This window comes from Pipistrellus hanaki (genome assembly GCF_964339955.1).
Source record: "Pipistrellus hanaki genome assembly, chromosome: 9".
NCBI classification, from domain to species: domain Eukaryota; kingdom Metazoa; phylum Chordata; class Mammalia; order Chiroptera; family Vespertilionidae; genus Pipistrellus; species Pipistrellus hanaki.
The window spans coordinates 50,370,539-50,397,708 of NC_140511.1; the positions used below are offsets into that span (position 1 = coordinate 50,370,539).

Here is a 27,170-nt window from a genome sequence, read left to right on the forward strand (position 1 = left end):
AAGAGCACTCCTTTTTTGGATTTTGCATACACACTTCATGAAAACAGCTTGAACACTGGGGAAGTTGAATCACAGGTCTAACTTATCAGACTATTGTTTCAAGACTGAGGCCTTACACTCAGTCCAGAATCCCAGGGCCTGGGCCTGCTTTTATCACACTGTCATCTCCTTCAGCAGTTTTCCTCTAGATTCTTCTGTTCAATACACGGTCATGGTATTGAAGGGGGAAAAGGTGCCAGAACAATAAAGAAACCAAACTTAACCTTTGTCTCAAAAAAAAAAAAAAACCCACAAAAACAAAACCTGAGACAAAAAGGTAGTCTCTATAAGCTCACTCCTTTCCTTGTCTAAATTTAAATTCATTGGTATTTTTAGTAGTTACTATATAAATGGTACAGAATTCAAGAAGCATGAGTGAGTATCCCTGTCCCCAGCAGCCAATACTCCCAAGAGGTTACTATTTTGATCCATTTCTTATATTTCTTTCTAGAGATAATCTAGCCGTAAAAGCATCAACTTGCATATAAGATTGTCGGGAATTTTTAAAAATATAGATAGCATTTTCATATATTCTGTCAGACTCATTGCTTTTTCCACTTAATGTTATATGTTGGAGATTATTTTACACTGAGTATTAAAACCTTTTACCTGTTAAAGATGAAAATCTGAGCACTCTGTAAACCAGGGGTCCTCAAACTTTTTAAAGTGGGGGCCAGATCACGGTCCCTCAGAGAGCTGGAGGGCCAGACTATATGAACTACTAATTCCTACTGTAACACCTCGGCTGCGCTCACTGCCCAAAAAACCTGGCGGGCAGGATCAGACTCCTTTGCAGGCCGCATGTGGCCCGCGGGCCGTAGTTTGAAGACCCCTGCTGTAAACCCCAAGGCCCATCTCTGGGTCCGCTTGTGTGAGGAAATGAAAGCCTTACCCAAAAGTGGTGATGCCATCTGGGTAATGATTTCAAAAGTCAGAGACTGAGACCTACTGGGTGGGGAGAAGGTCTCACAGGACATGTTACCGGAGACATTCCCATGTGACCTGAACTGATTTTTTTGTTAAGTCCTCTTTTGGATTATTATGGTGAGTGGTGTGCAGTCTGATTACGCTTCCATTTGTACATTGTTACTAGGGCTGCTAATGTGAAATCAACTAAGTATCCTACCATGTTCTGCTGCAAGCCCAGCAGCCCCATGCTGCTCCTCTGTCAGTCAGGAGGCTCTGATTTCACATGCGCAGGCACAGGGCTGACATTTGCAAAATCTGGGAGAAGGGCTCTTTAACAGCACATCATCAGCATTGCCCAAGTTGGTTGCAATTTGCAATTGCTACTCTCGGTACTTTTTAATTATGAAATACTGTGAGCTTTGCTATATCATTATCAACTTATTTTGTTGTGGGTTGCCTGGTTAACCCTACAAAGTGTACTGAAGCCTATTTGCATCAACAGTACCCTGGGGCTATAATTTTCCAATAACTAGCCTCTCAGACATGTATACATTGTGGTTCAAATGTGAATTATCCATACTCCAGGGCTAGAGCAAAGGCATACATAATCCTCTCCCCCGAATTATCACCAATTTATTTTTCCACTGGAAAATGAAACTAGACAAAGTTGGTAGGGCAGGCAGTTTGGTCCAAAGGAGAGGCTGACCAAAAGGAATCCGAGACCCACTGCCTTTCATACAGCCCCACCTCAGGAACTCTGCCTACATAACATATGCTAGATGTGCAAAAGGGCTATGTCCTAAAATCTTCACTAATGTTAATATTACATACACTGTCCCCTCACAAAATTCACTTAGGTCTATTGGAACATGCAAAAAGAGTGTCTGTGGCTACAGAAAACAAGAGAACTGAATTGAGATGCAAATACTGGGTAGTAGATGGATGCACTCACCAGCTGAGGGACCTGCATCTATGCACCGGCTTCCTGACATTTTTTCAGGTTCAGGTCTCAGCAAAGGACAAGTGGGCATGTATGAATGGTTCACTGTCATAATTACAGAGACTATATCTGCCAGACTTACTACATGTTCCCTTCTCTTTTCCCTGAAAAATATAAACCCAAGCTAGCTCCATCATTTTTCAGAATTTGCTCACACTCCTGCTTTACTGTAGTGCTGGCTGAATATGTGCCTACGTGTTCACAACCACAAGGCAACTGTGAGGGGGCTCGACACAGGATGGGCAGCCCCACACCACGCCTGACAATCTTCCTCCCTTCCCAGGGAGGAAGCCACCGATGAAGCATCTCAAGTGCATTCTGTGGGATGTTAATAGATGTTCAGTGTAAAAAATGTCATAATTCAAGTAAGTTTGGGAAACAAGGTAAAGAAATATAAATTCACTTTCTACGATGTAAGTTTTCATTTTTACTTTTTGTTTTCTAATTGGAGCCCATCTCAGAGTTCCCTACACTCTTGTGCATTGTCACTCTCTAAGGGGAGGCCCCAATCGTATTGCCCATAGGTCCTATTTGTCTCCTGAGAAATTGGCAGGATGATATCTTGGAACTCATCCATTCATTTAGCCATATAGTCAACAAGCATGTGCTGAGGGTCTACAATGTAGTAGGTGGGCTGTGTCCACTGGCAAGTGAGGCTAAGGCACACTCATATTGCTCAATCTAATGGGAAAGACATGCGAAAAGTAGTCACAAATCAATGGTACAGAAATGTCTCACTTAACTCTTCAGTAGGTTCTTGGAAACTGCAACTTTGAGTGAAACAACAAAATGAAACTAATTTTACCATTGATTAACATATATAAGAACTAAGTTCCTACAGCATCTTTCTGGTCACAAAACATCACCAAACTTCTAAGTAAAAGCCCCTAACACTTCAAGTATTAAATATGAAAATGAATCTGAGAAAGCAAACCGAAACCCTTAGGGAAAACCCACTTAGACACAGAAGAACATGCCAACTTCACAGAGAGTGGCCCTGGCCAGGAATCAATTTTTTTTTCTCTCTTATAAACATTAGAATGAAACAAAGTCGAATAAAACAATGTTATTCAAGAACCTACTCTACTTACACCTTGTGATGACTACTGTGGATAAGTACAAAATCTATGAAGGAGGTGTCATTTAGATTTTGAAATCAAGAGAGTTCTCTGAAAGAGAGAGAGAGAGAGAGAGAGAGAGGGAGGGAGGGAGGGAGGGAGGGAGGGAGGGAGGGAGGGAGGGAGGGAGAGAGAGAGGTCTCTGGCAAAGTCGCCTTTTAAAGTGACACCTGAATCGCTGAACTACTGAGGTGAAGAGTTTGCTTTTCAAGGGAGCAGTCCAGATGAGGATCCCAATTTAGGAGAAGATTGGGCCCCTGGAGGGACTAGCAGAAAGCCAGGATGGCTAGAATGCAAAGGGGGAGAAGGATGGAGAGGTATCAGAGGATTGCAGCAGATTTTATCACAAGAAAAATGGGAAGTAATATATGTTAAAAAGCTTTCTGAACCATGCGCACTCATGTGGGATATAAAATTGAAAGCCACAAATGAACAAATGAGATAAACAAACAAAGCTCACAGGCACAGACAACAGTATGGTGGTTACCAGAGAGAAGGGGTCAAATATATGGCGACAGAAGATTTGACTTTGGGTGGTGGGCACACAAAGCGACATACAGATGATGTATCCTAGAATTGTACACTTAAGACCTATACAATTTTATTTACCAATGTCACCTCAATAACATTTAATTTTTAAAAATCCTTAAAAAAAAAAAAAAAAAAAAAAAAAAAAAAAAAGCCTCATTCACTACGCGGGAAAACTTCGGAGAAAGCTATGTCAGCACTATTGAGTTCTGATACTCCCTGTCCCATGTCTCTGCCCACCCCCGAGCTGGACTCAAACATGGGCTGGAAGCCTGGGTTTGCTTTAAAAGGCAATGCCTGCTGGGTAGTCCTAATCCTCTATTTCCCTGGGGCTGCTGGGAGGGCAGGAGTTCCTACACCATCTCCAGCCTCTCCACATTGGGGTCCTCTAGGAAGTGCTAAGGGAACCTAAAGCAAAGGAACAGAGAAGACTAGCAGCCAAAATGCTGATCCCTGGGGACCACTGCTTCCAACCTTCTCACCACAAAGGACTTCTGCTGTGTTATCCCTATGTGGGTTTTATGGGAGGGGTTTGGAGAGGACAGGAATGCTGTCATCTAATCTGGGGATAGGGCAAGGTATAGGCTTCCTGGAGGTAGAAAAATAATTTCCTTCTCCCATAATTTGACTGAATTGTTGTTATCATGCCTACCACATTATAAAGCCCACCAAAAGTGGATCGCTTATGCTTCACAGAGTCTTAAGAAATAGCTTTCATAGGAAGGATAGGAAGGTCTATTATTTTCATTGCGAGTTTTAAAATGACAGAACTATCCCTGGATCACCCAGTTGGAAACCAGTCCAGTGAGCACTGCCCCAGAAATATGTCTCTCCAGCAGGCTGTGTCCTGAGCCATCCATATTCTTGCTTTGACCCTCAAGCATGTCAAACTTGTGGCCAGCGGGGAGTTTGACATGCTTGCTTAGGCCTTCTGCACACACGTGGGCACCAGTTTGGATGCTGGCATTTAAAAGGGCACTTAGGAAATTCTGAGAAGCCCCAATGATTAAGATAAATGATGTTTTATTGCTAAAAAGGACTTTTCATTTCTTGTTATCGATTTTCATGTTTTCACATCCTCAGATACAATTTGTTAGCCCAAGACGGCATTCCAAGACACACAAATGTTATTAAGGCAACTGCTTTAAAGAGTGCCATGTCTTATTGAGGTGGACAGGACAATAGATATTGAATCTTCTACACGTGTGCTCCGTATGGGAGCTAGGGTTGGCACTGCATGACTCTCAGGCTCTTATATATCTTCCTGGAAACCCTGACAATGGCCGCACCACCTACTTATAGAAGCAGTCCCTGCCTTTGCAAACATTTGCCTGGGTTTCTGAAAAGCAGCTCCCGGAAGGAAGCCTTCTGCCACTCGAGTTTCAAGTTTACTCCATCTTACCTTATTTGTCATGATGTTGGAAAATATAAACTCTCCTGGGACTGGGGACAGTTGGCTTAAAATAATTAGGGGGGGAGGGAGGTAGATGAGGATAAAGGCAGATAAATGGTGACAGAGGGAGACTTGACTTTGGGTGATGAACACACCATACAATACACAGATGTTGTATTATATAGAATTGTACACCTGAAACCTATATGATTTTATTAACCAATGCCCCTCCCCCCCATTAAATTCCATTTTTAGAAAAGATGGTCACCAGTGAGCATGCACTGAGCTAGGTCACTGAGGCCATAACCCTTCATCTCCTCCACATTTGGAGTCTGGTTGATGTGTTGCACTTGGGGGTGGGAGGTACATCCTCCACGTAGCTACTGAGCCTGTACCTCCTACATCATTGGCTCTCACAGCTAATTCCAATAGCATCCTATCCTGCATTGGAAATGATCAGTTTGTCATTGCCTGTCAGAGACCAAACTCATCAACCACCACTCTAAATGGGGGACCTGTCAGATTAGTTTATAAAATTCACCTTTGCTCACATCTTCCTATTCAGATTAAATGACTTTCTGATATGCATGCCTTCAGTGTAATTTGTCAGTAAGACACAGAGCTTTCTCTCTTGTTCTTTTTATGATGACTATAAATCCTGCATGATGTGTACTCACCCACAGTGGCATAGGCTTGCCCTAGCATCGATGGCTGGGACACCCAACACCATGGGACAAGAAGAATCTTCATCAACATCTTGGGTGGGGCCCCAAACTGTGCATGATCAGAATGCAGCCTAGTCAGGGAATGTTTGTGGAATGCCTGCTCTGGGTTCAGCCCCATACTATGCACTAAATGGGATTGGAAAGTGCCTTCTCAAATAGATTCTTCCATCCTATTGGGGGTGGACAGAGGCAGCTCATTTGAAATAATTCAGTGACATGAGACAATGCCAGATGTCTTTGAAGGTCTCTGTTATATTCTCCCAGAAAATCCCATAGCCCCAGCTGACTGTACATTTCAGGGGCATTTGCCTCCAGATCAGCAACTTCATGTGCCATGCAGATTTGGTGCTTCAAAAACCACACAACTCACCCTAAAGCCAAAAGCAGACTTAGGGTCATTTTTCTAGTCTAGTGTTGCTGGGAAATCACCACCTTTGTTCCACAGATTCCAACCAGTCATCAAGAGCCTCAAAGTCCAGTCTGGGCTCTACTGGCAACCATTGGACTCTGTCTTCAGATTCAAAGTTTTCTTGCTTCCTCAAATCACCTTTTGGTCAATCCTACTGGTAGATATCTCTAGTCCTACTCCCAAGCACAGGATTACTGCATAAAATCACAGAACACACACACACACACACACACACACACACACACACACGGACACACACCAGCTAACTACTCGGTCATCCTTTAATTGCCATTGAGTGCTCCTTAACTTCTGCAAATTGTCTCTCACGGATTGTCTTCATCTCCACAAACACCTATTCCCTACCTTCTCACCATGTCCCTCATCCTTCTTTCTCCAACCCGTGTCTTTACCTCTTCTTTCACCATGAAATCAAAGCTGGTGTGTCATGTTCTATCCATAGCATCTCAACATCTCTTCTCACTGCCTCTCACTTCCTGCATAAATTCCCAGGCTGCCCCTTCCTCCACCACCTCATCTAGGACTGGTTCCCTCCTCTAGCATCCTGACTTGCACTTCAAACCATGCAAATTTCTAGGATGAAAAAGACTTGCCCTTGAGCCAGTTCTCCCTGCATTCCATCTTCTGCCCTGGCTCCCTTTTTCCTTAAGACACTCCCTTGGAAGTGTACAGCTCCATGCCAATTCCATTTTCTCCCTTTCTCCTTTCTTTTGTAGACTCCCCCAAACCCTCTTCTAGTTTTCTAGAAACTAAAATTGTTCTCTGAGTGGTCAGCATCTACTGGGCTGGCCTCCTTCCAGGAACTAGGCTGCCGAGTTTCAGAGTTACTGCGTTCTTCTGCTTCTCTCCCAGCTTCTGGCTGCTACTCTGGGTGTTTCTAGGTGGTCTCTTTTCCTCTCTCCAGTCCTTAAATGTGAATGATCCATGGGGACGTCCTTCATACTTCTCTCCTTACCTCTCTCCTGGGCTTGTACCACCACCTCTCTCCCTCCAGCCCCAACACCTCACTCATCCAGATGAGCATGTCCAGTTTTACCTCTCTTCCTGAATGAGCTACCTTTAATCCAACTTGGCACACCCCAACTGAATTCTCCTCCTTTCCATACCTGCTTCTTCTTTAGGCAGCCTTTGTCTCAGCCAGAGAAGCCATCACCTTCCCAGGTGCTCTTCCTTTCAGATGCATTTTATGAATTTTCGGGGACTTCTGAGTTTTCTGCTCCCTGTCTCTGAACTCCCCCTACAACACAGCCAGTCAGTTCTACTGATTGCTTCTTCATGAACCACCAGCCTTGCTTTGATCCCAGCTCTTCAGGCCCCCAATGATTCCTCTATTTAGGCCTCAACCTCTCGTACCTAGGCATTGCAATGACCCCTTAAATAGTTTCCCTTTGGGTTAGTCCATTCTGCCCATGTTCCCTGCTTAAATTTCTTGAAACGCAGCTCAGAAAAATTCACACCCAATCCCTCAAATAATGCAAACAGTGGAGCTAATTGAGCACTTACCCTGTGCACTTTACACAAATCATCTAACTTAATCCTCTCAACAACCCTATGTACTATTTTTATCTTCATTTTACATATGCAAAACTGAAGGCACAGAGAGATTTAGTGACTTGACACAAGTTACCGTACATACCTTGTAAGTGTTAGAGCTGGGCTTTGAGCTCAGGTAGCCCAGCTCCAGTTCAGTTCCTTACCCCATGAACTCAGTCTTTCTCACACAGTCCACAGACCATAATCCCTGTGTCTGCTCCAGGCCACTAGAATCCAGTTTTGCTCTGCCTGACCAATCACTAACTACATCCAGACAGACATGTCTGTTTGCCAGAGAATCTTTGCTTCCTGCCAGCAGTTGCTCTCCTTTGCCTTGTTTTTAAATGGAATTCCTGACACAATCAGGCTCTGACTGAGAACACTGTCATTCATTCATTTCTTCTTTTTTAGTTCAATAAATATTTAAACATTTCCTATGGTGCCAATCACTGTGCTAGGTCCAAGAGAATACCGCAGAGGACACACAAACACGACCATCCCCACGTGTGAACACTCTAGTGACTTCAAGCCCTGCTACCTTCCTCTGACCCCAGGTCAGACCCCACGTGGGCCTGGGCTGCATCTCCTCCCATGCTGCTTTTGCTCTGGCTTGACCCCTTCCAACACAAACCCTGCTAAGATCCTGCTAAGCTGCTTGCCTGTGGGATCAGACCCCCTTTAGTTGTGTTATATGTAACCCATGCTTTGTAAGGGTTCAAATGCTCCCTCTCAGGAAACCTCAGCGCCAAGCCCCTTTCTGATTCTGGGATGAGCTCCAGTAGTAAAGGAAACTATAGTTGGATTCCAGCCACATACCAGGAACAAGCTAGGCTCCTACAGCAACCCTTCAGGAAGGTGCTATTACGGTATTATTCTTCTTTGACAGCAGAGAAAACAGAGGTCCAAAGAAGCTCCAGGTGGGACTCGGAAGTCTTGATTCTCTTTACAGAATCTCCCTGCTACCTCTGTGTCCCTATCATCCTGACTACCCCACAGGCTGGAGACAAGAGTCAAGAGCATGTTAATGGGGTTTGACTGCAATGGTGGGTCAGTGTTTCTTTGAACATCTCAAATACTGTGTTCCTTCTTGGCTTTCTTGCATAGACCTATCTATTCAGTTGGTTGGTAGAGGGGGAGTGGCAGGGCTTTCCTTAATTGACTACAGGAAACTGAATCAAGAAATATTTAACAAAACTCCAAAGATGTTCTTTTGAGGGGATGTTCTGCGGCTTTTCCTGCCAAACATTTGGTTACTTGGGATTCTCCGGGAAGAAGTGCAGGTATACATACCTAAGGAAGCCTCACTTCCTCTCCAGCAAAGAAATGGCCTGTCATCCTGGATTGGGGACTCAGGGGCCGTCCAGCTCTGGGCAGAAAGCAGGAGATGGGCTGAGCACAACTATGTGGCTGGAGGCCAACATGGGCTGGGGGCTGAACAGCTGACCCCTGCTGTCCAGGGAAAGCAGCCAGAACTGCTAAGATCTAACAGGGGAGGCTGTGGGTAAGCGAAGGACTCCAGCAAGTAGAGTTAAGCCCAGGCAGCAAGCAAAGCTTGAGATTGGGGAGGTGGCACCATTCACAGGGAGCCAACTGGTCTGAATAGGCCCAGGTGGAGACAGGCTGCCAAGGCCGCGGAGCTGACTGGTGGCAAAGCTGGCCCTAGGGGCCGTGGACCCCAATGCCCTCCACTTTTGTGGAACAATATTAACATTGCCGAAATGTTTGAGATATACACCTACTTTGTATCTTCCCTAATCTTCACCACTGAGGGAGGTGTAATTACGTTCACATGTTACAGGTGGGAGAAATGAGTTCACATGTTACAGGTGGCAACTCAGGCCAGCCTTTAGAGCTCACTGGGGAATTGCTGTGCAGGGCAGGGGTTGAGGCAGGAGGCCTATGAGCTGGATAAGAGCCGGGGAAGAGGGTGCCACCATCAAAGTGCCCAGGTGCTTCAGGTAGACTCTGGGTCTTTAATAACCAAATCTTTCCAGGGCTGCTGAGCGCTGTCTGCTATGAATCCTACCTCTCCAATCTTCCTCCCCTACTGCCCCCTAACTCTCAGTCAGGGTGTTGACAACTGTGTCTGGAACTATTGGCATCCTTGGACCCAGTGATGGGGAACTAAAGAAATGTGATGACAGCAGTCCTAAGAGTCCAGGCCTAGCCCAGCCCAGCCACTGACTGAGGGCACATGGCTCCATTGATGTGGCCTGTGCCCAGATGGAAATGGTCTCCATCGAGGGTCTCTTTCCTCCACGTAAGACCCAGGATTACTGACATTGGCCTCTGCACAAATGCTGTTTGAAAAGTTAGAGGTGCCACATTGATGCATATTGACAACAGCTCAATGAGATAATATTTCAAAATGGCTTTTCCAGGAGAAGGAGAAAGCAAGCCACACAAAGCAATGATCTTCTCTTACATTTTCTTAATGTGTTAGAGTTACACACCCAGGACAGTCCAAGGGAAGAGGGCACAGAACATTTTTTAGGTACAGTTAGGACCTGAGAACTTCTATTTAGAGGAAAGGATCTGGGTTCAAGCACTGCTCTTGCTGTATTACTGGCCAGGCCACTTTACCTCTCTGAGCCTCTTTGTTGTAGTGAGATGTAAGAGGGGTTTGTCAGGTGTTGAGCACTGGGCATAGTTCTGCTTGCCAGACTCAGGTGGCATCCCCTTCCATTCCACCCTGTGCAGATCTCCCTTCTGAAACCGCTCTAACCACACTAGTGACCACCCTAAACCACATACCCCGGTCTACAACCCAGCCTGGTCAAGAGGGCTGAACCAGAGTGTGGCTGTGGACATTCAGTGAAACGGAAAGCTCCACAGCAGATTTGAATTCTTATTGCTGTTGTTATTCCTACAAGCGTAAGACCAGGATTGGCAAATAGCCTCATGCTTAGTCTGCTCCTCACATAGGCACAGCAGACATTACTAATCAATCCAGCCCAGTGATGCCTGCAGTGGAGTGGAAGGGAAGGGAAGTGGAAGTGCCCAATAATGCTCATCACTGCCCTGTTGGGGTCCGAGGCCCACTACTGGGCAGATTAACTGCAATGGGGCAGGGAAAGGAGGCAGAATCACAAGGTAGTAGCTACCTTGCAAACTCGAGAGAAGGAAACACTGACTATAATAAGGCAGGTTTTTCTGCTCAGAGGAGCCATTGTTCTCTAGAAAAGCCCTGAGGGCGGTACCATGCACATGGGAGATGAGCAGCAGGAGGGAGGTGAGCAAGCAAACAAACCCAGAGAGCTTAAGCCGCCAAGACGACCCTCCAGAAAGAGTAAGAAGCGCCGACTCCGGCCCCTGTGCTGCCCCTTTGGGCCGGCAGCAAGTTTCCCAGCACCCACACATCGTCCAGCCAACTTCACAGAGGCCCCCTGACCCTGCAGCCAGATGGTGGCCCCGGAAAGCGAGACTCAGGGAGCTCTTGGCCAGGCTCTGCGAGCCCAGAAGCAACCACAATGAAATCCAGAAGGCTCTTGAGAGCAGCCTGCAGTTTGGGAACAATCCTGCTAAGTCATAAATGCTTCACATTCCTCAGCTTTTGCCTTCAGGGTTTCTGGCAGCCCCAGGCAAAGGGCGAGTGTTCAGGGACAGACACTGATTCTCCTTGGCGGGGGAAGGTCAGACCAGGCCAGCCCGAGAAGCCAGCAGACCAGTCTCTTTTCCAGAAGCCTCCAGAGATGGGAACAGCACTCATTCCTTCCCCCTACCCTCCCCCACCCTCTGCCAAGGAAGCTGCCAGATCCCAGCCTACATGACCTCTTGTGGGGACCAATCACTAGTCTGGGTGGTGGACACAAAGCCAGTACCTTGCTTCCTTCCAGGATGTCCCTGAAGGGCCGTCCCAGCCGCAGAGCTCCATGCCAGGGCGTGGAAGCCGCCTCACAGTTCAGCTTCTCTCCCTGCCAATCCTGCTCCTGCATAAGGACTGCCCCACTGATCGGTGCTCTCACAGGTGTTCCTGCCATGGCTCCCCTGTATGCAAGCAATCCTCCATCAGAGCCTGTTGCCTAGGAACCCCACCTGCGGCCACTTGGAAAGACTCCCGGGGTCTCAGAGTGCTGAGTATCATGGTATCTGGCTCCGTCAGCTCACAGGTAGAGACAGGCTGCCAAGGCCGCGGAGCTGACTGGTGGCAAAGCTGGCCCCAGGGGTGGCCGTGGACTCCAATGCCCCCCACTTTTGTGGAACAATATTAACATTGCCGAAATGTTTGAGATACACACCTACTTTGTATCTTCCCCAAGCTTCACCACTGAGGGAGGTGTAATTACGTTCACATGTTACAGGTGGGAGAAATGAGTTGCTCAGGTGGCACAGCTTAGAAGTGTTGGAAACAAATTCCAGCCCAGGCCTGCATGACCCCTGAGCCTGTCGTCCTTGCACTGGCCACCGTGCTTCTGGCATTTCGGTTGGGGAAGATAAGGCCTTTGGAATGTTTATGACACCTATGAGAACCATGCGGTCCCGTCATCCGCTATGTGTGGGGAAGGGTCCCCGGGGAAGTCGCCTGTGGAAGAGGCCTGTGCTCCCAGACCTCGGCCCCTGGGTAGAGCTGTTCAAGTTCCCACATCCTCAGGGCAGCCCAGGAATGCCAGAGGTTGTCCAGTCAAGATCTCGACTCAATGCCCTGACACTCCCCAGGGATGTCCCCAAAGGTGACAGGAATGTGTCACACTCTCTGCACTAGACTGAGTCAGAATTGTTGTCTCACAGAGGAGGCAGTAGGAGCCTTTCCGGAGGAGGTAAATGGGGGGGGGGGGGTGAAAGAGGGGGACATAGGAGTATAAAAGCCTCCTGATACATGAGCCAGGAGAGAGAAGGAAGGAATACCTCGTCAGAGGCAAAAAAGAGGAAGGGCAGGAAACCAGGGAGGCAGGCCTATCAGTCCCTGGGGACCCCTTTGCACTGCGCCCACATGAGCACACACACCTCAGGACCCTGTGCACCTCAAGCAATGAGGCTTCTACCTGCAAGTTCAGTCTCCTTCAGGCCCTGAGCCCACCAAGGACTTTCACGCCTAGTGGCCGAGTCTTAGAGGCTGTGGGTCTGAGCAGCGGTCTCTTGCTGTTCCCCCAGCACACCTGAGTTTCCGCCTCAGTTTCCTTGCCTGGCACTCTTATTTCCCAGAGGAATCATTGCTGATCACGAGTCCAGATTGCTTGACTGAGGTTCTGACATCATGCCCAGCCTTGGCTTCCTGCTTACCTTCTCCAGGGCCAGGAGTGGGGGGTGGGGGTAGGGGGGGGGGCAATCAGCAACTGTGCTCCAAAAATGACCACTGGTTCTGGTCCTCCTCAAAAGGACAGAGTTCCCAGATATCACCCACTGTTGATATGGCAGAGGCCAAGAGATCAGGTGCCCACCCATGGAGGGTATTGGAGGGCAGCAGCACTCAGTGGCTTGTGAAGCTCAGACAAGGTTTGGGTGGGGTGAACTTGCGGGGGAGATAGCCCCATAGGCAGACATGGAGTCCACTACCCAACATCAGGCAGCAGGGGGTGGTTCTGGCCACTTGCCAAGCTTGGCAGCTAGGAAGCTTCAGGGAAATCCCTGGAATTCAGCAATGAGCCCCAGGCCAAAAAGTCCTCAAGGGCTGGGCTCTGAGGGCAGCTGAAGGACTACACTGCACCTGGACTAGCAGGGACAGCTTTGGAGAAGGTGGGGCCAGCCAGAACAAAAAGTGCAGGGTCTGGACCCGGGGGTATTCATACATTCAACAATATCAGCCTCACAAGAGCCAAGAAGAAGCCCCTCAAAGTGACCCCGGGTGGGCAATGGTGTGCCCAAGGGACAAGCTGTACAGGTACTCAGTCTTGGACAGAAGCATTTTGATTGGAAATCAGGGCGGCTCAAGGGGCACCATGACAAGGAACCCTGAGACCGGTGTTTAAGACCTAGCTCCACTCCCGAGTTGCCGAGAGACCTTGAGCAAGTCACTTCACCCCTTTATCTGGTGAGTCTCTGTAGGAAATGGAGGGGCCGATCTAAAGGAATGAAAAGGATGCACATGGGACAATAGATGAGCATTTAACAAAGGAATTCTTTTCAAAGTTGGGGGCAGAAGTGAGGGCAGCCATGAGGGATGCCGATGCACCAGAGCGCAGCAGTCCTGGGCAGCTAGTACCACGCCAGGGACACAGTAAGATCTAGCGTTACAAGAAAGGCCCGCCAAGCAGCATCCAGGGATTTCAATAAGGAATGGACTCACTACTGCCTTCCTGAGACCAGGCAGCGAGGGAACAGGGGGATGAACACCCCCTCTTTCTCCTCAGGCCCTCCCTTCATCTCCTGCCAGGCCCTCCCGGTAGGAAGCCAGAGGCCAAGGCTGCCCAGTTAGGAAGCAGGGGGAGGAGTGCGAGTACCCAGCACACCCTCTCCAACAGCATTCCCTCATCCCCAAATGAAGGAAGCAGTCTCTGTCCTGCTGTTTTCCAAGGAGGCTGAGGGTCAGGCAGGAGGTTCCAGCTCCAGAGGAGAGGGACTGGGTGGCTTCTGAAGTCCCTTCCAGGTCTCGAGTCCAGGATGCTCAGCAAATAAGATTACCAGAAAGAAGGGCTGGGCAGGGCACCTGGGGCTGAAGAGGAAAGTCTGGGCCGCTCCATAGAGCCACCCTGGAGACAGCAGAGTTCGAGTGTGAATTGAAGTGGCCGCCACAGGATCCGAACTAACTTCCTTAGGAGACAAGGGGTATGTGGGAAAGGGGTGGCTAACAGGCCCAGGTTCAAATTCTGCCTTTGTCATTTATTAGCTATGGGAAGAAAGGCATTCAATCCTCTGTCAAAATGGGATCCCTCTCACAAGCTTGTTTTAGGGATTAAACAGAGGAGATGATGTGTCAGTGCCTGGCATACCATGTGTTCCCATTAAGCAGGGCTCTTTCTTTCTTAGAGACACAGGACCTGGAAAGAAATGGCACACTTCACTTAGTGAGAAGTGAAAATATTTGCAAAATGAAAAAGCAAGTGAGCTCAGGGAGATGGGTTGCCTAGAAAACAAGTCTCCTTCACTAAGGGCGGGGAAGGTCCCCAAGAAACCCAGAAATGCTGTAGGGCAAGTCACATGAGACCATAGAGTGACCCCGAGTGAATGTCCAGGGATGACTCAGCCTCGGGGCAGAGCAGGACTGTCCCTGGTCCACGCACGTACCAGCTGAAGCCTTAGGACTCCCTGCCAGCAAGGCTCGCTCAGAGAGAGTGCACGCTACTTCAGAGAGCACCTGGTGGCTTATCAGTGCCTGGTGGCTGGGACAGGCAGGTAGGGCCAGATCTCAAGAGTGTGCTCTCCCTGGGTGAGGGGTTGGCTTCTCACGAGCTGCTGAGGGACGCGAATTGGATGCAGAGCCAGCTGTTCTGGGTTCAGTGCCAGCTCTGCCTCCACCTGCAGCTTCTCATTGAGTCTCCTTCTCTCACCTGCTGAAGGAGGAAGATAGCCCCCACTTTAAAGGGTTTCCATGTGGACTCAGAACATGGATAAGCGCATGCACCCAAGGGTGCAAATAGCAGTGCCGCCTGCTCACAGCTCTCCCCATGGCTACGGCTGTGGCTGCACTGCAGAGGAGTCGCAGGAAAGAAATGACTTCCCATCAAAGGCAGAGGAAGGGCTAACTCACCCGCGCCCCAGCAGGAGGGAGCATGTGCTGATTGGGATTGAGAACACAGACATCCAGGCCCCCAAACTCTGAGTGCTGAGGTCATGGGGATTTGGAGTGGTACTAGCAGAGCAGGCTGATTGGACAGAAGTGACCTCTGTGGAAGCTAACGCACCAAGATGGTGCTCGGAGCACACTAAGTCACTGTGGATGCTGACACCTACCTGCAGGTCTGCAGGAGGGCCATCCCGGTGAAAACTCCAGTGAAACCCAAGGCTGGGAAATGACTGAAGCTGGAAGGAGGAGAGTCTTGCCTGAGTCCTGCAGAGATAACTCCCCCTGCAACTCTCAGCCCCCGTCCCACCCGTTGTGCACTGGGATGCAATACAAATTGGGTTCTGTTCTCACTGCCGAGTGTGAAGTCAGTCATTCCCAGCAAATCCTTCTGTAGATTTCAAGAGCTGTAGGTGTTGGTAAAGAGGATAGTCAACCTAGGTAGACTCTGTCTATAAGCTTAATGGTATTACTTTACAGAACAGGCCAATCAAAGAAGCTCCTGACTTCCTATTCTTTGTTGGGGGGGATGAGATCTTAGAGAGCCAAGGTGGCTTAGTGGTTGAGCATCAACCTATGAACCAGGAGGTCATGGTTCAATCCCAGCCAGGGCACATGCCCAGATTGCAGCCTGGATTCCCAGTGTGGGGCGTGCAGGAGGCAGCCAATCCATGGTTATATATTTCTTTCTCTCTGAAATAAATAAAAAATACTTTTCAAAAAAAAAAATGACATCTTAGGTAGATTGGTTCCTTTCTGGGTATGCTTCCTGGGCACCAACTCTCAGCACCCCCTGGCCCCATGCCTGCACTTGGTAAATGTTCACGCTGTCCTTCTTTCATGGGATGCTCTGCCATTCAGACCTAGGAAGACTGACACAGTCTAATATTTGGGCCTAACCTGTGGGAAATGGACTCAGAGCCTGGGATTCTCTGAGAACAAAATCACCAGAAAGAAGGACTGAGGACAGTACCAGGGGCAGAAAAGTCTGGGGAAGCTCGTAGAGCCAGCCTGGAGATACAGCAGAGTTGTATCTGGAAAGCAGCCTGAATCCAGGCCCAGCACATCTGAAAGGAGAGAAGGTCGAGCGTTCTCAACCCAGGATCTCCAGAACTCAGCCCTTGTAGTGCCACGGGGCAGTCCGGGCCTTCCTCTGTCTGTGGACTCCTGGTCCCAATTCCCGGGCCTCATCCCCCTTATCCCGGCTGTCTGGACTCAGTTGATAAGAGTGATAGCTCTTCCTGCAGTTCCTGCTCCAGATGCTAGATCAGGCCAGGGGGAAAGGGGCAGGGGGTGAGAGAGCATGATCCTTGCTCTTTAAATGGCTATCCCGGGACCTGTAACTAAGTCTGTGTGGAGACAGATGGTACAGAGGAGGGTGCGTTTTGAAAGAGGGATGGGAGCTGGGTTGTGAAGGACCTGGAATGGTCCCATTGCAGCTGAGGGACTGTCTTTGTCTTGCATTCAGGAACCAAGAAGGGTCTCTAGGTTTTCTAAGCTTGGAAGCAACGAAACCAGGCATGACTATGCAAAGGGAGGGAAAGGAGGGCGCTGTCTACTCCATGAGCCACAGCCCCCTGGTCGCCAGAGCAGCACCAATGGGCATGTCAGCTCCTCTGATCCCGAGTCCAGGTGCTAGGCTGGCTTTGTCCTGCCCTCGGTCGCTCACTCTACCCTAGGGTCCTTCCTCTTCTTGCCAGCATGACAAAAGACCTGGAGGGTCTTCCTGAAGGCCCGGATATCTCCCAGACTTCACAGGGAAGCACTGACTTGTAGACAGATGGGTTGGGTTCTAGAACCAAAGTTCCTTTCCTTGAAGAGGTCATGGCCACACTCTCAGATGGGTTCTGTTTCTCTAACATAGATTTGCTTGCCCAGCCAGTGTGGCTCACTGGTTGAGGGTCAACCTCTGAACCAGAGGTCATGGTTCGATTCCCAGTCAGGGCACATGCCCAGGTTGCGGGCTCAGTCCCCAGTGGTGGGCATGCAGGAGGCAGCGGATAGATGATTCTCTCTCATCATTGATGTTTCTCTCTTTCCCTCTCTACCTCTGCCTTCCTCTCTGAAATCAATAGAAATATCTTTTATAGAATAGTTTGCTCAATGCTGTGAGAATGCAATGAGATCATCAGTGTGGAGGCTGCTAGTGTGTGGCGTGAGGACCCAGAGAGGTCAGCGAATGTTTGCAGGATGTGAACCTGGCTAGCAGCTCGGGCTGGGGTCTCTGCAGGAGGAAGCTCAGCCAGCCCCAGCCCAGCAGAAAAATGTTCCCTCACTGAGAAAGCTCCGGAGGGGTCACCAGTATTCCAAGCCCATGTCAGGCAGTGCTCTGACCCCTCTGCTGTCCCCTGGGGGGGAGGGGCTGGGCTCCTCTGCCAGGGTTTATAGGCTATTAATAGTTCGCGGCTGTAGGGCTGCAGGCCACTGTCCAAGGGGCTCCTCTTTTTCCCTCTGCTCTCAGCCACACTGCTCTTTGTAACCACTTAGAAAGAGCTGTGTTGTTTGAAAAAGCTGGTGAGGAAGCGGGCATCAAACCTTTCCCCGAGAGGACCACCACTTCCCCCACATTGTGGGTTTTCCAGCCCAACAATCTATCTCATCTCCCTGCTTCCAGCCAGGGAAATGAAAGCCTTCCTTTTCTGCTCTGCGTTTCGGCGTTTTCTTTAGAGCAATTGTCTCTAAGTAGGCGTTCACATTGTCAGGCACTTGGGTGGTTTTTTCATGTAATCCTGATCCTGAGAGAGGGGCTACTTTCAGCCCCCTTTTGCAGGTAAGAAGACTGAGCTTATAAGAGCGGATGTGACTCAGCCAGAACTACAGGGCTGGCAACAGGATTCCCAGGAGCAACCTCGGGGCTTCTGCTTCCAGGACCTGCACTCTCATCCCAGTGTCCTCGCTGCCTCTCGGAAGGAAGGCCTTCCCCTGGCTTCTCAGAGCTCCTCCCCCAAGTGCACGGGAGTAGAGAATTCCAGAGTTTGAAAGGAACTCCCGAAGTTCCCACATGAGGCAGGAATGTCAGGCCTTTGCTACAAGATTCCTGGCTGATGGATGTTTTAATATTTCCAGAAGGGAAGTGAGGGGAACCAGCCCACGGACAAGTGCATCATCCCGGGTGACTTCCTTCACTCACAACAAGGTGCGTAAATTCTGACTTAACACTGCCTAGACAATAAGGAAAATCCATCTAGTGATGAGAACTCCAGGGCTGATGAGTTCAGCAGCTCCCTAATGTCACCAAGGCCCCGGGTTCTTCCCAGCACTCAGCCCTGCCATTCTCCGGGTCGGTGATTCTCCACATGGGCTGGAGGCGGCTGCCTCTGTTCCAGGTGTCACACCTGGCCTCAGGAAAGGCCAGAGGGAGAGAAGCAGGATTTGGTTTTGTTTTCTTTTGTTTGTTTTCCTACGTGTCTCCTTCCTCTTTTTTAAAGCAAAGAAAGCTTTCTTGGCGTCCTTTAGTGACATTCTCTCAATCTCCTTGGCCAGGACTGAGACCAGTCACAGGCAAAGAGAATGCGATCAGCGGGATGACTGGCCTGTAACAGTGAGGATTTGCCATATGATGTCTCCCTGGGGCACAGAAAGGCGGCACACAGCCCTCAATACAACCAGGGATCTATCAGCAAGAAAAAAAGGGGAGAATGTTTGGGAGGAGTGGACCTATTATCTCTGTTCCTGACAGATACCATACAATTTTCTCTGACTTATAGGTGAAAAAAAATGGAGACTGAGAACTACATGACTCGACTCCTCATCTGTTGGACTTGACCCAGCATCTCACCCTCTTCTATAATCCCGAGAGTATCTAGAACAATGCTTTCCATATAGCTGGTACCAAACCAACCAGCCCAGTATAATGCAACCAATGTTTAGGGGTTGCCTACTATGTGACAAGCAGTTTGTAGGATGCCAGGAGTACAAAGAAGAGCTTATAGTCTGGTTCCTTTGGTTATTATTATAACTAGAGGCCCAGTGCACGAAATTTATGCATGAGGCCAGGGATCCCCTCAGCCCAGCCTGCACCCTCTCCAATCCAGGATCCCTCTCACAATCCTGGACTGCTGGCTCCTAATCACTCACCAGCCTGCCTGCCCCTAGGCGGATGGCCAGGTTGCCCCCAACTGCCCCCTCCCTGCCAGCCTGGTTGCTCCTAACTGCTCTCCCCCCCCCCCCCGCCCCTGCTGGACTGGTTGCCCCCAATTGCCCCCCTCTGCCGACCTGGTCACCCTTAACTGGCCCCCTTGCCAGCCTGATCACCCCCAACTGCCCCCGCCCCCCGCCGGCCTAGTAGCCCCTTAGTGTGCCCTGCCAGTCTAATTGCCCTCAACTACGCCCCCCCCCCCCTTGCTGGCCTGGTTGCCCCCAAACTATCCCCCTCTGCTGTCCTGGTCACCCCTAACTGCATCCCCTGGCAGCCTGATTGCCCCTACTGCCTCCCCTGTTGGCGCCCTCTTCCCCCTTCCCCCCACTCCCACCCCCACCCCTACCGGCCTGGTCACCCCTCACAACCCCTTTGCTGGCATGGTCGCTCCATGCAGCCTGCTTGCTCAGTCATTTGATCATCCCTCACTAACCCCCCTGCCATCCTGTTCATAGACAGCCATTTTGTGAGGGTGTGAGGGTTAAGTTGCATATTACCTCTTTATTATATAGGATACTTTATTGTTGCTGTATTACTTAGCACACATGATGTGCTAGGCATTTGGGAATATACAATGTTCATGTCAAGACTCAGTTTTGTTGTTATTGTTGTTTTGTATCCCATTTGGCAGACAAGAAAGTGACACTGATGGGCAAGAAGTAACTTGCCCAAAGTCTCATGCCTCATGGGTGTCAGACCCAAACTCAGAGCCCACCGTCTCTCAATCTTCTTCTCTATGCCCCTCACACTACTGAATATGCTAGCTTACCAATTAAAAACAAAACATATAATGTTAAGCTAATATGTGGATATATAGGTTTCAAGAGTTATTGTCATAAGATTAATATTTATTCATCACTCCTTACCTTTTTCTGCTCTACTTAGTGGGGGCTGACCTTGCCTGCCCAAGAGATGCAAAGTTGAGCAGTTTCATTATTTTCTTCTGGCCTTTGATGACTCACACAAAGTTTTCCACAAAACAATCCAAAGACTAAAATGTCTCCCCTCCTCAGCTGGAAATATGCCAGGGAGAACCCACAGGCAGGGAAGTGAAACACTCCCTTTCTCTTCATTTTTAGATAAATTTTCCCAGGTGAGTCCTTTCTAGAATTCAGCAGTTCCTCCATTCTGAATGTCATACCTTTGTTACCACCAGCCTTCTGATAGCTCCGAGCCTTCTGGCGCTGATCCCAAGAAAATGCCCCAGGTGAAAATGAGAGGCATGTCTTTCTCAATCCATCGTATGGTTCGGTCCCACTGGCTCCACGAAAATTCTGCTCCTTCACCATCACAAGCTGTGGCTGCTGCTGAGGTGCACTCTGCTCAGCATCCATCCTCCTCTCCTGGCAGAGGTTACTTTGTGTCCCACAACAGACCTGCCTCCAGCCTCTTGGGAGCCAGGAATCCAAGGGATGGGCAGCAAGCCACACATCTAGCCCAGGAAGCCTGTTTCGTTTTTATTGATATTAGAGAGAGAGGAAGGGAGAGGGAGAGATAGAGACATTGATCAGCTACCTCCTGTACGCCTCTTTTCGGGGATCAAACCTGCAACCTGGGCATGTGCCCTGACCGGGAATTGAACCATGACCTTCCGGTTCATAGGTTGACACTCAAAAGCACATAGGGCCAGAAAACCTGTGTTAAAGGAATGTTAAGAAATTCAATAAAATCCCTACAGAAACCCCGATGAGTCCCACTGCAGGTCTCACAGAGCCCTGGGTCACCATGTCTGGAACTGAGCTCCTCGAGCACATGTTACTTCTACATCAAAGGCTCCCAAGAAGCCTTCTCGTCTTCCTTAGGAGCAAAGAGCAACGGGCACCTTCTCAGTGCACCTCAGTTTCTGTGCTAGTTGCTAGACGTTCCCAAATCAGCACTTTCTGGTGACATCTGGACAACAACTTTGTGACCATAAACATCCAAACCTGCAGAACTTTTATGAGTTTATTTGAGTCAAAACTGACGACAATTGCTGGGAAGAAAGACTTAATTTGCTCCAGAGAATATAAATGTGCTGTTTCTTTTATGCATTTGGAATTAAGGAGGGAACTTAAGGAAGATTATATGAGGGTGGGAGAAGCAAAGTAGGGTTCAAATACAAGACAGCTAACAAGATGATATGCTCTCTTGAGAGTGGTCAGGCTTTAGAAGGAAGGGACTGAAAAGAGGCATTTCAAAGGTGTGTTCACCTAGATGCACAGAAACAATGGACAGGGCTTGCTGAAGGCAAAGAGAAGCCTTTTCTCAAAACGTATATGCCTGGGGTGTGACTACCAACTATGACCTGCTCAGTTGGGAATTTATGATCAGGCCACCCTGTGAGCTTACCTTCTATAGAACCCCCTTTTCATCTACAACCTCCCACAGGGTTCCCAGGGTCCGAAAGGGCTTCAGAGGTTGGGCTCAGGATGAGTAGACTCTATTCACCCATCTCGCCCTTCTCTCATCCGGGTCTCAGTTTCCTCCCTTTTGTTCGACTCAGTTTTTCTTATCATCGTCTCTCTTCCTGTACTCTATCTAAGGCCTTCTTACTTATGTGAGAACAAGTGGAGGCCTGAGACTCAGGCTAGGGCCAGGTTCAAACACCAATTGCGAGTTCAAGGAAGAGACTCAACCTTGCTGAGACCCACCATGCTCTTTTGGAAAATAGGAATAACAGTTTCTGTCTCACAGTGCTGTTGGTGGATTAAGTGAGATCATTTGTGTAGGAAGCCTGATGGATAGGCTGGCATATTGTAGGATACATAATCCATGTCAGTCCGTGTCACACCAGGTGGCCTACCTAAACACTCACTGGTGCTACACAGAGGTTTCCTGGATTAACCTGAAATAAACATTTTCCACATTTCTGGGCTTCGCTGGAAGGGTTTCCTCCACCACCCCTGTCTCAGTTAAAAAAAGAAAAAAATCAGAAGCTTGAAAGCTGAGGAAGGACTGGAGAGAGGCAGTGAAGTCAGCCGGATGCTAGAAGCCCAGATTGCCTTTGGCTCAGTCTAGATTTGAGGGAAACCTGGAATTACTGCGATTTCATCACAGCAGCTGGTCCAAGATAAACCTGCCAAAACTGCTCGGAGGCCAGATCTGGATCGCAGCGATAGCCGGAGCCCGCTGAGAAGCAAGGAGAAACTATTTATCTGACATTTTTTCAACCCCAACCAAGAATTTTCTTTGGCTCAAGATGTCCTTGGGACCGGTTTTCATTTGCATGGAGCTCATTTCAGGATCCGCGTGCACGTCTGACGGAGGAGACTTCTTAGAAAGACTTCCATTCCCCTGCCGCCTTGTTCACGTGGGCCTTTCTCGTGATTCAGAAATAAGGATTCATCCAGGAAGGCTAATCCCCAGGTTTCAGTTGTGCTTGGACTGTGCCAGAACCTCATGTATGGGTTCTCTCTGACTCAATTCCACACACAGCTGGTGCGGGCCTGGACATACGCAAAGATGGCCACCAAGGAACACTTGTCCTGCTTCCAAATTGGCAGGCTTCATCTAATTGAACCCATGTTAACCAATGTGGCACATTTTAATACATTTCTCTGTTTCAAGCTGAGGCAGCAAATTGGAGTGCAACTCCTCTGAACAGCTGCTTCTGGAGAGGCTGTCTGGAATCTCTGCATCCTTGATTCTTTGGTGCCAACCCACAGGAAAATGTGTCCATTTATTATAGATCTTGGAGGGGTTGCATGACATCATGTCTGAACTAGAATGTCACCATTGTTTTTCTTTATTGGGGTGACATTGGTTAATAAAATTATATAGGTTTTTGGGTGGATGCTACCATTCTTGTAATATTATTTTTTAAAATATGTTTTCAGTGATTTCAGAGGGGCAGGGAGAGAGAGAAACATCAATGATGAGAGAGAATCATTGATTGGCCCCCTCCCACACACCTCCTACGAGGGATCACGCCAGCAACCCGGGCACATGCCCCAACTGGGAATCAAACCGTGACTTCCTGGTTCATATTTAGGCTCAACCACTGAGCCAAGCCAGGCAGTTCTTGTAATATTATTATGCGGACTCTGCATTTTCCCAGTAGGTAGCATTTGGGGAATAGTATGAATATTCCAGGAACAGAATAGTGAGATGTATTTTGAGAAAACAATCCAGAATGTACCCAATCGGGTCATCATTCTCTGCTTCCAACCAGTCGCCTTGTTCTAATGATGTTGCCTGGAGCTGCATGTGGTTTAATTATTCTTAGTCAAAGCTGAGCACAAGGAGAGTGTTTGCTGCATTGTTGTTATGGCCAAAGATTAGAAACAAATGTTGACCAATAGGAAACTGGCTAAATCAATTATGATACATCCAGTCAATCACATAATCATTTAAAAATGTAGTAGGAATCAATGTATTGTTATGAACCTATCTCCAAGAAATATAATTAAATCTGTAAATATACAAGATCCTGGTCATACTGGTTATCTCCAGGGAGAAAAACGAGCAGCAGAGGAGTGAGGGAAGAAAGAAGTTTTCATTTCCATCACCTAATGTTTGTACACTTTGAATTTTGTACTCTGTATTATCCATATACACATAATAAAACGTTTGATTTTTTTTTAAAAGTGCATTCAGAGTCTAATCCCCCAAAAGAGATGGTTGAACTAACTAAGCAAATCAAGCAATTATAATCACAGGAACACTCAACTGCTGAGCAATTACTCTGTACTGTATGGGTCGCTGCAATGGCTAGTTATTAAACATTTTATCTGCTTTTCTCCTCGGAGAAATCCTATGAAGTCAATTTTACCACCTTCATTTTAGACATGAGGACATTGTGACTCAAAGAGTTTAGGAAAGTTGCCTGAGGTTACACAACCCGCACAGGCTAAACTGGGATTCAAACCGAGGTTGGGCTAACTTTTTCCACCAGCTCCTGGGGGCCTCCTTCATCAAACATGCAACGAGATTGCATCTCTCTTCTCACTCTATACCCTGGGCCTGGCAGAGTGCTTGGCACCCAGGAGGTGTCTAATACATGCAGAGTGAATGATCAACAGAAAGCAAAACAGTGAGAGCAATACTTGGCCAGTAATTCCCTAAAAGGATTTTTACATGTTTGAGCATCTTGGAATTACTTGGAAGACAACAACCTTCATTTGGATGGCTGTATTTTGCTGTGTTTGCTTTAAAAAAAAAAAAATTAGTCACATTGTTCTTAGTCACACCTCACAAAGCCTCATTACTTCAAAATGCCTTTCTGGTGGAGGATGATTTCACAATAAGGAAAATCAGAGAATGTGGTTTTCATTTGGCTACCTTTAAAAATAGCTCTTTTTCAGATGGGATCATACGAATAAATGCATACTTCTCTTTGGTTTTTATCTTCTGTTTTTCTGCATGATTGTTGGAAAAGTTCAACAAGCATGACCATTCATTTCAGGGTGAATTTGGGACCCAAACAGTTAAACAACCAGCCCCTTTGGTTTCCTTGCTGCCTCCCAGCCAAGGAGATGAATGGAATGTTCATGAGGTCGCTTGGCAGGCGTCCACATTCCTATGGGAACATTGCAGCAGCGAGAGCTTTGGGACACTAAGAGGCAAATGTGTGGGAGTCGTGGGGCAAATTGCAAATGATCCAAAGTCTCAGAAAAATGTGTGGAGCGCTGTTGGCCAGAGGATGCTTTGCAGAGGACCAGCAAAGTCTCTGCCCTTGCTCAGAGGCAGGAATTGGCACTCTCCATTCTTCCCTACAGCTGCCCAGGCCTTGGATTCCACGGACCACTTGCAGCACCGTCAGGATGGGAGTTCATTACAAGAATTTCATCAAGGAGTCCCACTTCTTCAGCTGGTCTTTATACTCCTTTCTCCTCTCTGATACTCAAGAAAATGACTTCCGAGGGATTTCCCCCAACCCCCTCCTCCTCTCATCTCCCCCATCTGCAGCTTTTTCTGGCCTTCCCTAGGAAAGAGAACTCAAAACCAATGCATTTTCATTTTCCTCAAGTACTTCCTTGTGTTGTTTAAAATGTACTCTCTGGAGATCAGGTGAATTCACTAGAATCCTGCATTCCCTCCAGTTTTTGAAAAAGGCTACTTCTGATCAAGGATGATGGTGGAAAATGGATTTTCTGTTTAAAATTAGAAACCGTGATAGTCACGATATTCCCTAAAGAGAAGCTGATACAAATTTCTTGTTACCACACTAAAAAAAAAAAAAAAAAAGTCTTTAGCTTCAAGCTGTCGGAGCACAGATGTCTGTGTACCCCAAATATCTCTTATGCCAGTAATACTGAGAGATGTTCCCCACATGAGGAGGGAACCCTGTGCTCTAGCACTTGGGATGAGTTCTCTGCAATGTCCACGTAAGAAACATCCAAATCTGTAGTTTTCATAAGTTTGAGCCAAGCTGACAACATACACCAGGGAGAAGAATCTCAAGTGCTCCAGTGATAAACATTTTGCAGTTCTTTTATGCATTTGGAATTAAGCATGGAATTTACAGAAGATTATGTGAAGGTGGGAGAAAGCAAAGTGGGATTCGACTAAAGGACACTTAAAACTATTTGCTCCCTTGGGAGTGGTTATATTTTAGAAGGAGGACTCTGAAAAAAAGGATTTCAGAGGTGTGATCACCTAGATGCACAAAAACAATAGACAGGGCTTGCTTAAGACAAAAATAAGCCTTTACTAAAATGTTATATGCCTAGGGAGTGACTATTCACCATGACCTGCCCGTTAGGAATTTATGATTTATTACTGCACCATTTATTCATCCACAGTGGGAACTTGGGTGGTTAAGACTATTATATCCTAGCACCATTAGGCTAGGACAGTGGTTGGCAAACTCATTAGTCAACAGAGCCAAATATCAAAGGTACAATGATTTAAATTTCTTTTGAGAGCCAAATTTTTTAAACTTAAACTTCTTCTAATATCACTTCTTCAAAATAGATTCTCCCAGGCCGTGGTATTTTGTGGAAGAGCCACACTCAAGGGGACAAAGAGCAGCATGTGGCTCGAGAGCCGCAGTTTGCTGACCACGGGGCTAGGATATGGAGGGAAGGAAGATACTGGGAGCTTTGGAGTTGAATTATCTCTCTTTGTTTTATCTTCTCCCCAAGTGTTTGCAAAAATATAATCATCCCCAAAGGCTGAGAGATGAACCAGGTCACTGGTTTTGTTAGTGAGGCCCTATCTAACTAACGCTCCTGAAGGCAAAACTAGCAGTCCCTCCCAAGGCCAGCAAACCAGGCTAAGAAGCTTACAAGGCAGGGACTACCTGGAAAGAAATAACTGTTTAAGAAACAGTTGTATCTAGGGAGGGAAATGGCACCCTGGCTTTATTTGGTACCAAAGGGCATTGAAACCTTAGAAGACTTTAGAATCAGAATGAAAAGAATGAAGGGAATAGGATGGAATGGAAATGACAATAATGAGCTATAGTGATGAAGTCATCTGCCCAGCCCATAATCTGCCTTCCAGAGCCTACTGCATTCCTTTGGCTGAAAAAGTAGCATTATCCAAGCATGTTTCCTGCTCTCTGACCCCCCACTAACTGACCCAAACTGAAAAAATCAGATCCTTCCAGGAGTTTAGATGCTGTTGTCTCTTGACGTGGTTGGTCCCTTGAATTGAAGAGATGTCATTTGGCAGCAATGGGGTAGCCATCTTTTGTCCTGTTGATCGAGAGGCCTGAAATCATTTCTGGAGAGAGAAAAAGAGAGGCATGAACTGACCAGGTGAACAGAAACACACACACA

General features: G+C 47.8%; 2 long non-coding RNA genes across 2 annotated transcripts in view; both read right to left on the bottom strand.

Annotated features, from left to right (window-relative positions):
• Positions 1-156: 156 nt before the first annotated feature.
• LOC311627363 lies at positions 157-3,863 on the bottom strand. The gene is made up of 2 exons (XR_014795899.1): positions 883-3,863; positions 157-690 (listed from the first exon to the last, which is right to left on the bottom strand). It is a non-coding gene; the product is annotated as an uncharacterized lncRNA (long non-coding RNA).
• Positions 3,864-13,826: 9,963 nt separating this feature from the next.
• The window catches only part of LOC311627362, an 84,641-nt gene continuing 71,297 nt past the window's right edge, over positions 13,827-27,170 (bottom strand). Inside the window, exons 3-4 of the long non-coding RNA XR_014795898.1 lie at positions 20,334-27,114; positions 13,827-14,586 (exon numbers count right to left, since the gene is read on the bottom strand). This is a non-coding gene — a long non-coding RNA (uncharacterized lncRNA). The remainder of the gene's footprint in view (positions 14,587-20,333; positions 27,115-27,170) is intronic.